The following is a 14521-nucleotide window of genomic DNA, read 5'->3' on the forward strand; positions in this document are numbered from 1 at the left end:
TCATATGATTTCCTGCTGAAACCTCCTACATACATTGTCTTCACCTATTAGGATATGAGCTCCTTGAAGGAACGAACTTTCTCTTCTAATTTTATCCCTAGCATTAAGTACAGTGTTTTGTACATAGTGAGCTCTTCCTTGCTCATTTATTCCCTCATTCATTTCTTCAAACAGGGGCTTAACTATTCAAAAACATTTTATGGGGGGGCAGAGCCAAGATGGCAGCTGGAAAGCAGGGACTAGCATGAGCTCCCTGCCAAGCTCCTCCAAAAACCTATAAAAAATGGCTCTGAACAAATTCTAGAACTGCAGAAACCAGAAGGTGGCAGAGAGAGGCAGGGCTCCGGTCCAGGACAGCCTGGATGGTCTGTGGGTGAGGTCTATCCCAAAAGAGCTGGGAGCAGAGCGGAGCAAAGCAGAGCACAGCATGGGCGGTGCAGATCAACCAGACCAGGTGCCGGGTGGAGCATGCCTGAGCGCCCTGAATCCGTGGGCTGTGGGCAGTTACCAGACTTCTCAACCCACAAACACCAAAGACAACAGAGAAGGTTAGTGGGAAAAGCTGCTAGAGTGGAAGGAGTTCCCTGCTCGGCTACTGCCCCAGGGGCAGCGGAGGTGGGGCAGCTACAGAACTATGGTAGCAGTGACTTCCAGCCCCAGGCCTACCTGGTGGGAGAGATTAAGTGGCAGAGCAGAGTAGGAGTGAAGAGCCTGCTGAAGATCTAAGTCCAGTCTGGGTTGGGAGTTCTTGGGGAAGGAGGAATGCTGGTGTGGCAGAGCTGGCACATCCCCCCAGGCTTGGAATGTAGTTCTCTTAACTCTACAAGCATTCATACTACGCTGAAAAATTCAAGGGTCAAGTTAGTTGCCTGGGAATATGGCCAGGCAGTGAAAACACACCCAGATTCAGTCTCAGACTCTGGAATCTTTCTTTGGTGACAAAAAAGACTGAAACATACAGCCAGAAGAAGTCAACAAAGTCAAAGAGCTTACAACAAAAGCCTCCAAGAAAAATACGAACTGGTCTCAGGCCATGGAAGGGCTCAAAAAGGATTTGGAAAAGCAAGTTAGAGAAGTAGAGGAAAAATTGGAAAGAGAAATGAGACGGATGAGAGAAAACCATGAAAAACAAGTCACTGCCTTGCTAAAGGAGACCCAAAAAAATACTGAAAAATATACTGAAGAAAACAACACCTTAAAAAATAGAATGACTCAGATGGCAAAGGAGCTCCAGAAAGCCAATGAGAAGAATGCCTTGAAAGGCAGAATTAGCCAAATGGAAGGGGAGGTCCAAAAGACCACTGAGGAAAATACTACCTTAAAAATTAGACTGGAGCAAATGGAAGCTAGTGACATGATGAGAAATCAAGATGTTATAAAACAGAACCAAAGGAATGGAAAGATGGAAGATAATGTGAAATATCTCATTGGAAAAACCACTCGCATGGAAAATAGATCCAGGAGAGATAATTTAAAAAGTATTGGACTACGTGAAAGTCATGATCAAAAAAAGAGCCTAGATATCATCTTTCAAGAAATTATCAGGTAGAGCTGCCCTGATGTTCTGGAACCATGGGACAAATTGGAAATTGAAGGAATCCACCAATCACCTCCACAAACATACCCCCAAAAGAAATCTCCTAGGAGTGTTGTCGCCAAATTCCAGAGCTCCCAGATCAAGGAGAAAATACTGCAAGCAGCCAGAAAGTAACAATTTGAGTATTGTGGAAACATAATCAGAATAATCCAACATCTAGCAGCTTCTACATTAAGAGATTCAAGGGCTTGTAATACGATATTCCAGAGGTCAATGGAACTAAGATTAAAATCAAGAATCACCTACCCAGCAAAACTGAGTATCATGCTCCAAGGCAAAATACAGATTTTTAATAAAATAGAGGACTTTCAAGCTTTCTCAGTGAAAAGACCAGAGCTGAATAGAAAATTTGACTTTCAAACACAAGAATCAAGAGAAGCATGAAAAGGTAATCAAGAAAAAGAACAAGAAAAAGAAATTGCAAGGGACTTACTAAAGTTGAACTGTTTTGTTTACATTCCTACATGGAAAGATGCTGTGTATGATTCATGAGACCTCAGTACTAGTGTAGCTGAAGGGAATGTGCATATATATATATATGTGTGTGTGTGTATATATATATATATATATGTATGTTTATGTATATATATGTATATGTGAGTGTGTATGTATGTATATATGTGTATATATGTATGTACACACACACACACACACACACACATATATATATATATATATATATATATATATATATATATATACAGAGAGAGAGAGAGAGAGAGAGAGAGAGAGAGAGAGAGAACGGGCGAACGGGCACAGGGTGAGTTGAAGATGAAGGGAAGATATCTAAAAGAAATAAAATAAAATTAAGGGATAAGAGAGGAATATATTGAGAGAGGGAGATAGGGAGAGATAGAATGGGGTAAATTATCTTGCATAAAAGTGGCAAGAAAAAGCAGTTCTGTAGGAAGAGAAGAGAAGGCAGGTGAGGGGGAATGAGTGAATCTTGCCCTCATCAAATATGACCTGAGGAGGGAATACCATACATACTCATTTGGGTATCTTACCCCAAAGGAAAAAAGGAGGAAGAAGATTAAAAAAGGGGGGGATGATAGAAAGGAGGGCAGATGGGGGTGGAGGTAATTGAAAACAAACACTTTCAAAAAGGGACAGGGCCAAGGGAGAAAATTCAATAAGGGGGGATAGGTTTGGAAGAAGCAAAATATAGTTAGTCTTTCACAACACAAGTATTGTGGAAAGGTTATACATAATGATACACATGTGGCCTATGTTGAATTGCTTGACTTCTTAGGGAGGGTGGGTGGGAAGGGAAGAGGGGAGAGAATTTGGAACTCAAAGATTTAAAACAGATGTTCAAAAACAAACAAAAAAAAGTTTTTGCATGCAACTAGGAAATAAGATACACAGGCAATGGGGCATAGAAATTTATCTTGCCCTATAAGAAAGCAAGGGAAAAGGGGATGGGAGGGGAGTGGGGTGACAGAAGGGAGGGCTGACTGGGGAACAGGGCAACGAGAATATACGCCATCTTGGAGTGGGGGGGAAGGTAGAAATGGGGAGAAAATTTGTAATTCAAACTCTTGTGAAAATCAATGCTGAAAACTAAATTAAAAAAATGAGGGAAAAAAATAAAAACATTTTATGTATCAGTGCTAATAACTAGAATTGCAAAGAAAGACAAGAAGCATGGTTTCTGCCCTCAAGGAGCTTATTTTCTAATGGCAAAGATAGCATGTACCAACTAAACATATACAAGATAAATACAGAGTAGATGGAAAATAATTCAAGAAGGAATGGAATTAGCAGCTGAAGTTCAAGGGAAGGGAGGCAGGAACCAGAAAAAGTCCATCAGGAGTGGGTGTGATTTGAACTGAATTTTTTTTTGAATTCCATACTTTATTATTTAATACTTTTTAGTTTTCGGCATTGATTTCCACAAGATTTTGAATTACAAATTTTCTGCCCATTTCTACCCTCTCCCTAACTCCAAGATGGCATATATTCTGATTGCCCCATTCCCCTGTGAGCCCTCCCTTCTGTCACCCAACTTCCCCCCATCCCTTTTCTCTTTACTTTCTTATAGGGCAAGACAGATTTCTATGCCTCATTGCCTGTATATCTTATTTCCTAGTTGCATGCAAAACAACTTTTTTTTGAGCATCTGTTTTTAAAACTATTAGTTCCAATTTCTCTCCCCTCTTCCCTCCCCACCCACCCTCCCTAAGAAGGCAAGCAATTCAATATAAGCCACACATGTATCATTAGACAAAACACTCCCATAAATAGTCATGTTGTGAAAGACTAACTATATTTCCCTCCATTCTATCCTTTCCCCTTTATTCACTTTTCTCCCTTGACCCTGTCCCTTTTCAACAGTGTTTGCTTTTGATTACTTCTTCCCCTATCTGCCCTCGCTTCTATTGTCCCCCCTGTTTTATCCCCTTCCCCCTACTTTCATGTGGTGTAAGATACCCAACTGAGTGGGTCTGTTATTCCATCCTCAAGTCAAATCCCATAAGAACAAGATTCACTCAATCCCCTTCACCTGGTCACTCTTCCCTTCCAATTAACTGCTTTTTCTTGCCACTTTTGTGTGAGATAATTTATCCCATTCTATCTCTCCCTTTCTCCCTCCCTCAATATAGTCCTCTCTCATCCCTTAATTTTATTTTATTTTTTTAGATATCATCCCTTCATATTCAGCTCACCTGTGCCCTCTGTTTATATATATATATACATACATACATATATATATATGTATATATATATGTATATTCCTTTCAAATACCCTAATACTGAGAAAGGTCTCATGAATTACACACATCATCTTTCCATGTAGGAATGTAAACAAAACAGTTCAACTTTAGTAAGTCCCTTATGATTTCTCTTTCTTGTTTACCTTTTCATGCTTCTTTTGATTCTTGTGTTTGAAAGTCAAATTTTCTATTCAGCTCTGGTCTTTTCACTGAGAAAGCTCGAAAGTCCTCTATTTCGTAGAAAATCCATATTTTGCCTTGGAGCATGATACTCAGTTTTGCTGGTTAGGTGATTTTGGTTTTAATCCTAACTCCATTGACCTCCATAACATCATATTCCAAGCCCTTTGATCCCTTAATGTAGAAACTGCTAGATCTTGTGTTATCCCAATTGTGTTTCCACAATACTTAAAGTGTTTCTTTCTGGCTGCTTGCAGTATTTTCTCCTTGATCTGGGAGCTCTGGAATTTGGCGGCAATATTCCTGGGAGTTTTCTTTTTGGAATCTTTTTCAAGAGGAGATCAGAGGATTCTTTCAATTTCTATTTTACCGTCTGGCTCTAGAATATCAGGGCAGTTCTCCTTGATAATTTCTTGAAAGATGAGGACTAGGCTCTTGTTTTGATCAGCTTTCAGGTAGTCCAATAATTTTTAAATTATCTCTCCTGGATCTATTTTCTTGTTCAGTGGTTTTTCCAATGAGCTTTTTTACATTGTCTTCCATTTGTTCATTCCTTTGGTTCTGTTTCATAATATCTTGATTTCTCATCAAGTCACTAGTTTCCACTTGTTCCAATCTAATTTTTAAAGTGCTATTTTCTTCAGTGGTCTTTTGGACCTCCTTTTCCATTTGGCTAATTCTGCCTTTCAAGGTATTCTTCTCCTCATTGGCTTTTTGGAGCTCTTTTGACATTTGAGTTAGTCTACTTTTTAAGGTGTTATTTTCTTCAGTATTTTTGGGGTCTCCTTTAGTAAGTCATTGATTTGTTCTTCACTATTTTCTTGCATCACTCTCATTTCTCTTCCCAATTTTTCCTCTACTTCTCTAACTTGCTTTTCCAAATCCTTTTTGAGCTCTTCCATGGCCTGAGACCAATTCATATTTTTCTTGGAGGCTTTTGATATAGGCTCTTTGACTTTGTTGACTTCTTCTGGCTGTATGTTTTGATCTTCTTTGTCACCAAATAAGATTATAAAGTCTGAGTCTGAATCTTAATCCATTTTTGCTCCCTGTTCATGTTCCCAGAAAACTACTTGACCCTTGAGCTTTGTATCAGGGTATGACTGCTTGTAGAGTAGAGAGTACTTTGTCCCAAGCTTTAGGGGCTAAGCTGCTGTTTTCAGAGCTACCTCTAGTAGAAAGCTCTGTCGCACCAGTGCTCCTCCTCCCCCAAAACCACCAGCCAGGCCCGCGACCCAGATCAAAGCAGACTCTGCATGCCTGCTATGATCTGCCCCTTAATTTCTCCCACCAGGTGGGCCTGGGGCCAGAAGCAACCGGCAGCTGTAGCTCTGGAAGCCACCCCAGAGTTGCACCACTTCCATCGCCACCAGGGCTAGGGGCAACCATGCACTCTTTTCACTCAATTACAGCAGTTTTTCCACTAACCTGCTCTGTTCTCTTTGGTTTTTGTGGGTTGAGAAGTCTAGTAACTGCCACAGCTCAATGATTCTGGGCCTTAGAGCTGTTCTTCCCAGCTCCTGGTCTGGTTGGTCCTGGCACAGCCCATGCTGGGCTGTGCTCTGCTCTGCTCCCTTTCCAAAGACCATCCAGGCTTTCCTGGACTGGAACCCTACTTCCCTCTGGTTTTTCATGGGTTCTGAAGCTCTAGAATTTGTTCAAAGCCATTTTTTACAGGTGTGTGAAGGGACCTGGGAGAGAGGTTAAGCAAGTCCCTTCTTTCCCTCTGCCATCTTGGATCCACCCCCCAATTCGAACTGAATTTTGAAGGAAATTTGGAAATTTAAAGGTGTTGGTGAAGTGAAAGAACAATTGAAACATGTTCAAAGATATGGAGGAAAGACATGGTATATAGTGTTCTAGAAACTTCAAGTAAATTACAAGTAAAATAGGAAATGGAAATTTAGATCTGATAAGTCACTTGTCTGTGGACATAGAGTTAATAAATGTTTGACCCCATTTTTCTGATTCCAATTGTAGCAGTCTATCCACTCAGAACTTTTATAAGTTGGTACTGAATATTGAGTGACCATTTGCTTTCCAAGTAGAGCTTTGGAATTCACACATCCTGGGTATAGAAAATAAGTAACAATAGATTTAATGCATATGTAGATGTCCTTTTACTTTTTTCCTCCTTCCACATGATGTGTCTCTATTATTCAATCTCCTGTTGACTGTTCAGTTTCCCTTCCTACTTCAGAGTCTTTAGTTTTGCCCCATTGAATATTTTCTCTAACTTTTTTAAGAATCATTTCATTGGTGCTGATAACCTGAAGTGTGGAGAGGAAATCTTTGAGTCATTTTTCCTTCTCTTCTAAAACAGGAAACAATTTAAATTTTGAACAGTACTTATGGTCACTTTAGTGTGGCAGATATAAAAATCACATAATTAACAAAATTTTAAACCCAGTTTTTAAAATTTATTTTGGGTCTTTATATCTTACCTACAAGTACCTCAAGATAACAAGTACAGAATGTTATAACCTCTTAACCACTTGGCAGACATGCTCATCTCTCTTTCCTTAGTCTCAGCAAATTCATAACTTCACCCTATCTTGCCTCCTTCTTCAAACCCAACTCCTATCTAATTTTCAAAATTAATCCACTAACTAATCAACTTTATGAATTTTCTTTTCATACCAATGATTTTACTTGCCTTTTCTACTTAGTTAATCCTACTTAATTTTACTCCTCCTTCTACCTGTTCTCACAGAAGACAGAAACAGAATCAGAACATAAAAAGTGTTCTTCACATTTTCCTCAATTGTTAATTTTTTTCCTCCCAAAATTTAATATCTGTCCTCTTCACAAGTCCAAATCTCTCCCAATTTTCTTCACAATGCCCTTCTCTTTTATATTCACCCTTTTTTCCCTCCTATGCATAGTATTGCAGTGGTTGCACCAAACCCTGAAACATTAGTTTCTTTAGTGATATCCATAGCTACTCAGTAGAGATTAACTTGTTGAGGCATATCTTTCTGGTAGTCCAATGATTCTTAAATTATCTCTCCTTGGTCTGTTTTACAGGTCAGTTGTTTTTCCTTCGAGATAGTTCACATTTCCTCTATTATTTTCAATCTTTTAAAAATTTCATCTTATTGTTTCTTTATGTTTTATGAAGTTATTACTTCTACTTGGTCAATTCTAATTATTAAGAAAAATGATTTTCTTCAGTGAAGATTTGTAAGCAATTTTAGGGTGCTATTTTCTTCTGTATTTTTGTGACTCTTTTACCAAGTTGTTAATAATTCTCCTTTCCTAATTTTCTTGCATAGCTCTCATTTATTTTCTCAATTTCACTTCTACTACTCATATTAGATTTTTAATTTGTTTTTTGCTCTTTTTTATTTTTTAACTCTCCTAGGAATTCTTATTGGGCTGGTTTTTATCCTGCATTTTTCACTGAGACTTTACTTTTAGATGCTTTCAAGTTATCTTCTTCTGAATTTGTATCTTGAGCTTCCCTGTCACCATAGTAGCTTCGTAAAGCCAGACTCTTTTTTGGTTTGTTTGCTTATTTTTCCAGTCTATCTCTTCACTTTAGATCTCTTGTTAACATTGGGCTCTGCTCACCTCTGGGGCTGTCTTTCCTTACTTCTATCTTTTATATCTTTCAACTCAGTCTGGGGGCATGTAAACTTTTGGTGCTTCCAAAGTGTTATGATCTGGGAAGAGGTCTATTCATGGCTCTCTGTGTCTATATTCTACAAATTCCTTTCTGATAGCTTGTGAATGGTTAAGTTTTTATAAACTGCTTCTGGACCTAGTCATGGATAGCATGCTGGGAGTTTCTGTAGGTTCAGAGATACTGAGCTGTTGGTACACACTCAGGTTTGGTCTCCTCTGGCTTATTCCACTGCAGGTTTCTTTGTGGGGACAAAGGCTAGAAAGGAATCCCCATCCCCACCTCGCTTTGCTCTTACAGTCAGAGCCACAGAATTGTTTCTGGTACTTGACCCTTGCTCCTTACAAAGTTAATACCTGTACTCCTTCATGACCATAACTGTCTTTCTCCATATTGGTTTTGTAAACCAAAACTGGGTAATGGGCAACAAAGCTTCCAGATGGCATGCATTCTTGTCTTAAGTGTTAGTTCTTTTTTTTAATGTTTTTTTTAATTTAGTTTATTTATTTAACATATTTAGTTTTCAGCATTGGTTTTCACAAGAGTTTGAATTACAAATTTTCTCCCCATTTCTACCCTCCCCCCCACTCCAAGATGGCGTATATTCTGGTTGGCCTGTTCCCCAGTCAGTCCTCCCTTCTGTCACCCCACTCCCCTGCCTATCCCCTTTCCCTTCCTTTTTTGTAGGGTAAGATAAATTTCTACGCCCCATTGCCTGTGTATCTTATTTTCTAGTTGCATGCAAAAACTTTTTTGTTTTGTTTTTGAACATCTATTTTTTAAAACTTTGAGTTCCAAATTGTCTCCCCCTCTTGCCTTCCCACTCACCCTCCCCAAGAAGTCAAGCAATTCAACATAGGCCACATGCGTATCATTATGTATAACCCTTCCACAATACTCATGTTGTGAAAGACTAACTATATTTTGCTCCTTCCCAACCCATCCCGCTTTATTGAGTTTTCTCCCTTGACCCTGTCAACTTTTGAAAGTGTTTGTTTTTGAGTACCTCCACCCCCATCAGCCCTCCCCTCCATCATCCCCCCCTTTTTTATCTTCTTCCCTCTTCTTTCCTGTGGGGTAAGATACCCAATTGGGTATGTATGGTATTCCCTCCTTAGGCCAAATCTGATGAGAGCAAGATTCACTCATTCCCCCCTCACCTGCCCTCTCCCCTCCTCTCACAGAGCTGCTTTCTCTGGCCACCTTTATGCGAGATATTCCACCCCATTCTATCTCTCCCTATGTCCCTCTCTCAATATGTTCCTCTCTCATCCCTTAATTTAATTTTATTTCTTTTAGATGTCTTCCCTTCATCTTCAGCTCACCCTGTGTCCACTCTCTCTCTCTCTCTACATATATATACACATAGATATATGCATACATACACATTCACTTATATAAATATATATATATATATATATATATATATATATATATATATATACATACACACACATAAACATATATACATATATACATATTCCCTTCAGCTACCCTAATACTGAGGTCTCATGAATCATACATGTCATCTTGCCATGTAGGAATGTAAACAAAAGAGTTCAACTTTAGTAAGTCCCTTGCAATTTCTTTTTCTTGTTCTTTTTCTTGATTACCTTTTCATGCTTCTCTTGATTCTTGTGTTTGAAAGCCAAATTTTCTATTCAGTTCTGGTCTTTTCCCTGAGAAAGCTTGAAAGTCCTCTATTTTATTAAAAATCCATATTTTGCCTTGGAGCATGATACTCAGTTTTTCTGGGTAGGTGATTCTTGATTTTAATCCTAGCTCCATTGACCTCCAGAATATCGTATTCCAAGCCCTTCGATCTCTTAATGTAGAAGCTGCCAGATTTGGGTTATTCTGATTGTGTTTCCACAATACTTAAATTATTTCTTTCTGGCTGCTTGAAGTATTTTCTCCTTGATCTGGGAGCTCTGGAATTTGGTGACAATATTCCTAGGAGATTTCTTTTTGGGATCTATTTGAAGGAGGCAATCGATGATTCTTTCAATGTCTATTTTGCCCTATGGCTCTAGAATATCAGGGCAGTTCTCCTTGATAATTTCTTGAAAGATGATATCTAGGCTCTTTTTTGTATCATGGCTTTCAGGTAGTCCAATAATTTTTAAATTATCTCTCCTGATCTATTTTCCAGGTCAGTAGGTTTTTCCAACGAGATATTTCATGTTGTCTTCCATTTTTCATTCCTTTGGTTCTGTTTTATAATATCTTGATTTCTCATCAAGTCACTAGCTTCCACTTGCTCCAATCTAATTTTTAAGGTAGTATTTTCTTCAGTGGTCTTTTGGACCTCCTTTTCCTTTTGGCTAATTCTGCCTTTCATGCATTCTTCTCCTCTTTGGCTTTTTGGAGCTCTTTTGCCATTTGAGTTAGTCTATTTTTTTAAGGTGTTGTTTTCTTCAGTATATTTTTCAGTATTTTTTTGGGTCTCCTTTAGCAAGTCATTCACTTGTTTTTCATGGTTATCTCGCATCCTTCTCATTTCTCTTCCCAATTTTTCCTCTACTTCTCTAACTTGCTTTTCCAAATCCTTTTTGAGCTCTTCCATGGCCTGAGACCAGGTCATGTTTTTCTTGGAGGTTTCTGTTGTAGGCTCTTTGACTTTGTTACCTTCTTCTGTCTGTATGTTTTGGTCTTCTTTGTCCCCAAAGAAAGAATCCAAAGTCTGAGACTGAATCTGGGTGCGTTTTCGCTGCCTGGCCATATTCCCAACCAACTAACCTGACCCTTGAGTTTTTCAGTGGGGTATGACTGCTTGTAGACTAAAGAGTTCTATGTTCCAAGTTTGGGGGTGGGGGGGATATGCCAGCTCTGCCACACCAGCACTGCTCCTTCCCCAAGAACTCCCAACCCGGACTGGGCTTATATCTTCAGCAGGCTGTGCACTCCTGCTCTGATCTGCCACTTAATTCCTCCCACCAGGTGGGCCTGAGGCCGGAAGCAACAACAGCTGTAGCTGCCCCACCTCTGCTGCCCCTGGGGCTGGTAGCCAAAGCGGGAACTCCTTCCACTCCTGCAGCTTTTCCCACTAACCTTCTCCGCTGTCTTTGGTATTTGTGGGTTGAGAAGTCTGGTGATTGCCACAGCTCACTGATTCAGGGCGCTAGGGCCCGCTTCGCCTGGCTCCTGGTCTGGGTGGTCCGAGCAGCTCACGCTGGGCTCTGCTCTGCTCCGCTCCTGGCTCCCAGCTCCCAGCTCCCAGCTCCATGTGGGATAGACCTCACCCAGAGACCATCCAGGCTGTCCTGGGCTGGAGCCCTGCTTCCCTCTGCTATTTTGTGGGTTCTGCCATTCTAGAATTGGTTCAGAGCCATTTTTATAGGTTTTTGGAGGGACTCGGCAGGGAGGTCATGCTAGTCCCTGCTCTGCAGCCACCGTCTTGGCTCCGCCCAGCTTAAGTGTTAGTTCAAGTGCCCCTAAGGATCTCTTTCTGCCAAGAGTTTAGTCCCCTTACTGACCTGAATGCTGAACTATCCTCTGCCACCATTGTCACCACCGCAGCCTACTGCCACAACATTCACCTACCTATGCTCCTGTCCAGCCCCAACCCCAGTATCTTCAAGATTCTCTTTTTATCCTTCTAAGCTTCCCTGAGCTGGAAAGATGACTCACTATAATTCTTGTTTGGTTTTCTTTATCAGAATTTGGTTTGCTGTACCATCTAGGTCATTGTGGATAATGTAAAAGAGCTAAGGAAAAATTTCTACATCTCATTACGCCATCATGACTCTTCCCCTCCTCATCCTTGGTTAACCATTAAAGAAAGATCAAATGAATGAACAATGGATATTACCTACATTTTAATGTGTAGTTGAATGGGTGATACATTAGTACATATTTCTAGGCATAGAATTAAATGAAAGGAAATTTGACTGGCTTACATTTGGAAAATTGTCCAGTCTTTCCTTTGAATAATTTCTAGATGCTCTCAGATGCCAAAGCACTTCATTTTAACACAAATATTTTTCTAAACCTCCATTTAAAGCTCAGAACATCTCCTTATTTCTCACCTGGATGCACTACTTTGAGACTTCTCTAACTCTCCCCCCATGCCCGGAGTAGGGTACCTTCTTCTTTCCCATCACACTCCCTGCCATTCAGCTTCTTTTTCTATGTTGTCTTCCCCCCTTAGATTGTGAGCTCCTTGGGGAGAGGGACTTTCTTTCTTCCTTCTTTTTTTTATTTATGTCCCCAACACTTAGCATGATACCTGGCATATGGTAAGTGTTTAATAAATTTTAAGTTTGATTGATTGGTGATAATGCTGTGTGGTTGCCAATCACAGAAAACCCAAATCTTGGAAGAATTAAGCATTCAAGTTACATAAAGGATAATAAAATGACATATTGTGTGTTTAAATAATCATACTATTAATGACAAATTTTACACAAGAGGTGATTTAAAATACTGATCTGTAAGGGGTGGTCACTAAAGTAATAAGAATAAATGGTAATAGCAAGATAGCCCTAGTTAGCCAGTACTATCAAATAAAAATGTGAATAATTCCAAGGAAGATCTCAATGTACATTGGGTAGATTCTCTATGGAGTAATTAACGAAAAAGCAGGGACAAGAGACAAGAATTATGTAGGCTGAGAAGACATAATGCTTTTCAATCTTTAATAGGTGTCAGGTATACACAAACCAAATCATCAGCCTATCAAGGTATAAGTAACATGCATTTGCATAGAGCTTTTTTAAAGTTCACATAGAACTTTCCTAATACCAATACTATGAGGTACCTAGTTCACGTATGAATTTGAAGTTTGGAAAGATGAGTCCAAATCAAATGTATTGTCCACCTTGCCCACACTGAAGTATTCTCTTGATGTAGATAAATCTCCATTAATTTATTTTATTTTATTTCAATAGTTTTGCACTACTCTTTAATTATATTTTCCTTTAATTATAAAGTACTTCCAAATTGGCAGAGTACACTTTGTTATTAAGTTTGAATGGACTTAACTTTCAATATCCCCTCTATTAAAAAGTAATCAGCTAATCCCAAAAGAATGGAATGCAGATGGAAAATATTCCACAGGAAAAAATATAAACAATATTTGAGCCAACTCATATAGTTTTCATGGATTTTATGTTTAGAAAAATATACTAAATGAAAGACAAGGCACTAAATTATTTCCTGAGATATCTAATTTTCTGTCATTAGCTTTACTTTTTCTTAAATAAAGGCAATCTACATTGTGATTTGATTTTTTTTATTAAAATTCGACAAGTAGTCATTGCTACATTTTTCTATCGACCTGCAGTTTACGAATGGTGACTTCAATAGTTAGCTTCAATGTGAAAGTAAAATGGCTTGGAGAAAGTAGGCAACTGATGAGTTCCTAGATATGTGGAAAAATTAAGTGAATTTCACTTTTATCTAGACCAAGTGATTCTATATTGAACACGAATTTGCCAATATTATAAATTTTGCCAGTGGAGCCAAAGAAATATTGTACAGACCTGATTCTATTGGTTGTTTCCACTGAGGACTTCTCTCAGTGGTCATTTTAGTTCCTTTTCAGTTCAATGAGTGGCAGCAGCAGTTTTTGCAATGCTTGCCAATGGGCTTACATATCACACTCTTAGCAACACTGTTCTGAGGAGGGACTTGGGAATATTTCCTCTGAGAAAGAACTCAGGAATTTTCACAAGTGGCTGATAAGATACTTGCTTAAGAGACCTACAGAACAGAGAGGTAATTTTGAGAGAGAAAGAAAGGGACACACACAAACACACAATTAAAAGCACAATAATACCAGATATTTTCTAGATCAGTACAAACAAATAAATCCATCAGAAAGTACTGGTATATATTGATGCCGTAATTCTTAACAGTAATCCTAAGGACACAGAGATACAAGCATCCTACAGATGGAAAAAATTGGTTGAATGCTCTTAGGCCCCAGATCACATAAGGGATGAAAATATATAAAAAAAATGTTCCTACTTCTAACCAAGCAGGGAAAGGGGGAAGCCTGATTTTTTTATCTCTTGCTAATCAAAAGAAAGAGCTCAAAGCTTGAAGTTCGGAAGAAAAGCATTCCTGTGCATCCAAATCATTCCTTCCAAAATCCTTTGCATCCATTCAAGTCAGCTTTCTGATGTATAGAGTCTTCATAGCCTACTTCTTGGCTGCTTCTGAAGGAAGGTTGGAGACAAGACCACAATTTCTGCTTTTCAGACTTTATTCCAGATGTGAAGAACGCTAAAGGGACAGAGTAATTTTGAATTGAGAAACACAAATCCTGTGGCAAAAAAAGCAAGCTTCATCTTGCATCCATTTATACGACATTGCTATTTCATTTTTAAAGAATATCTGTTCCAATTGAGGAGGGGAAACTTATTATTTCCTTATTTTTATTAAAAAATATCCATAAGG

The sequence above is a fragment of the Trichosurus vulpecula genome, chromosome 3, assembly GCF_011100635.1.
Source record: "Trichosurus vulpecula isolate mTriVul1 chromosome 3, mTriVul1.pri, whole genome shotgun sequence".
In the NCBI taxonomy this organism is placed as follows: Eukaryota; Metazoa; Chordata; class Mammalia; order Diprotodontia; family Phalangeridae; genus Trichosurus; species Trichosurus vulpecula.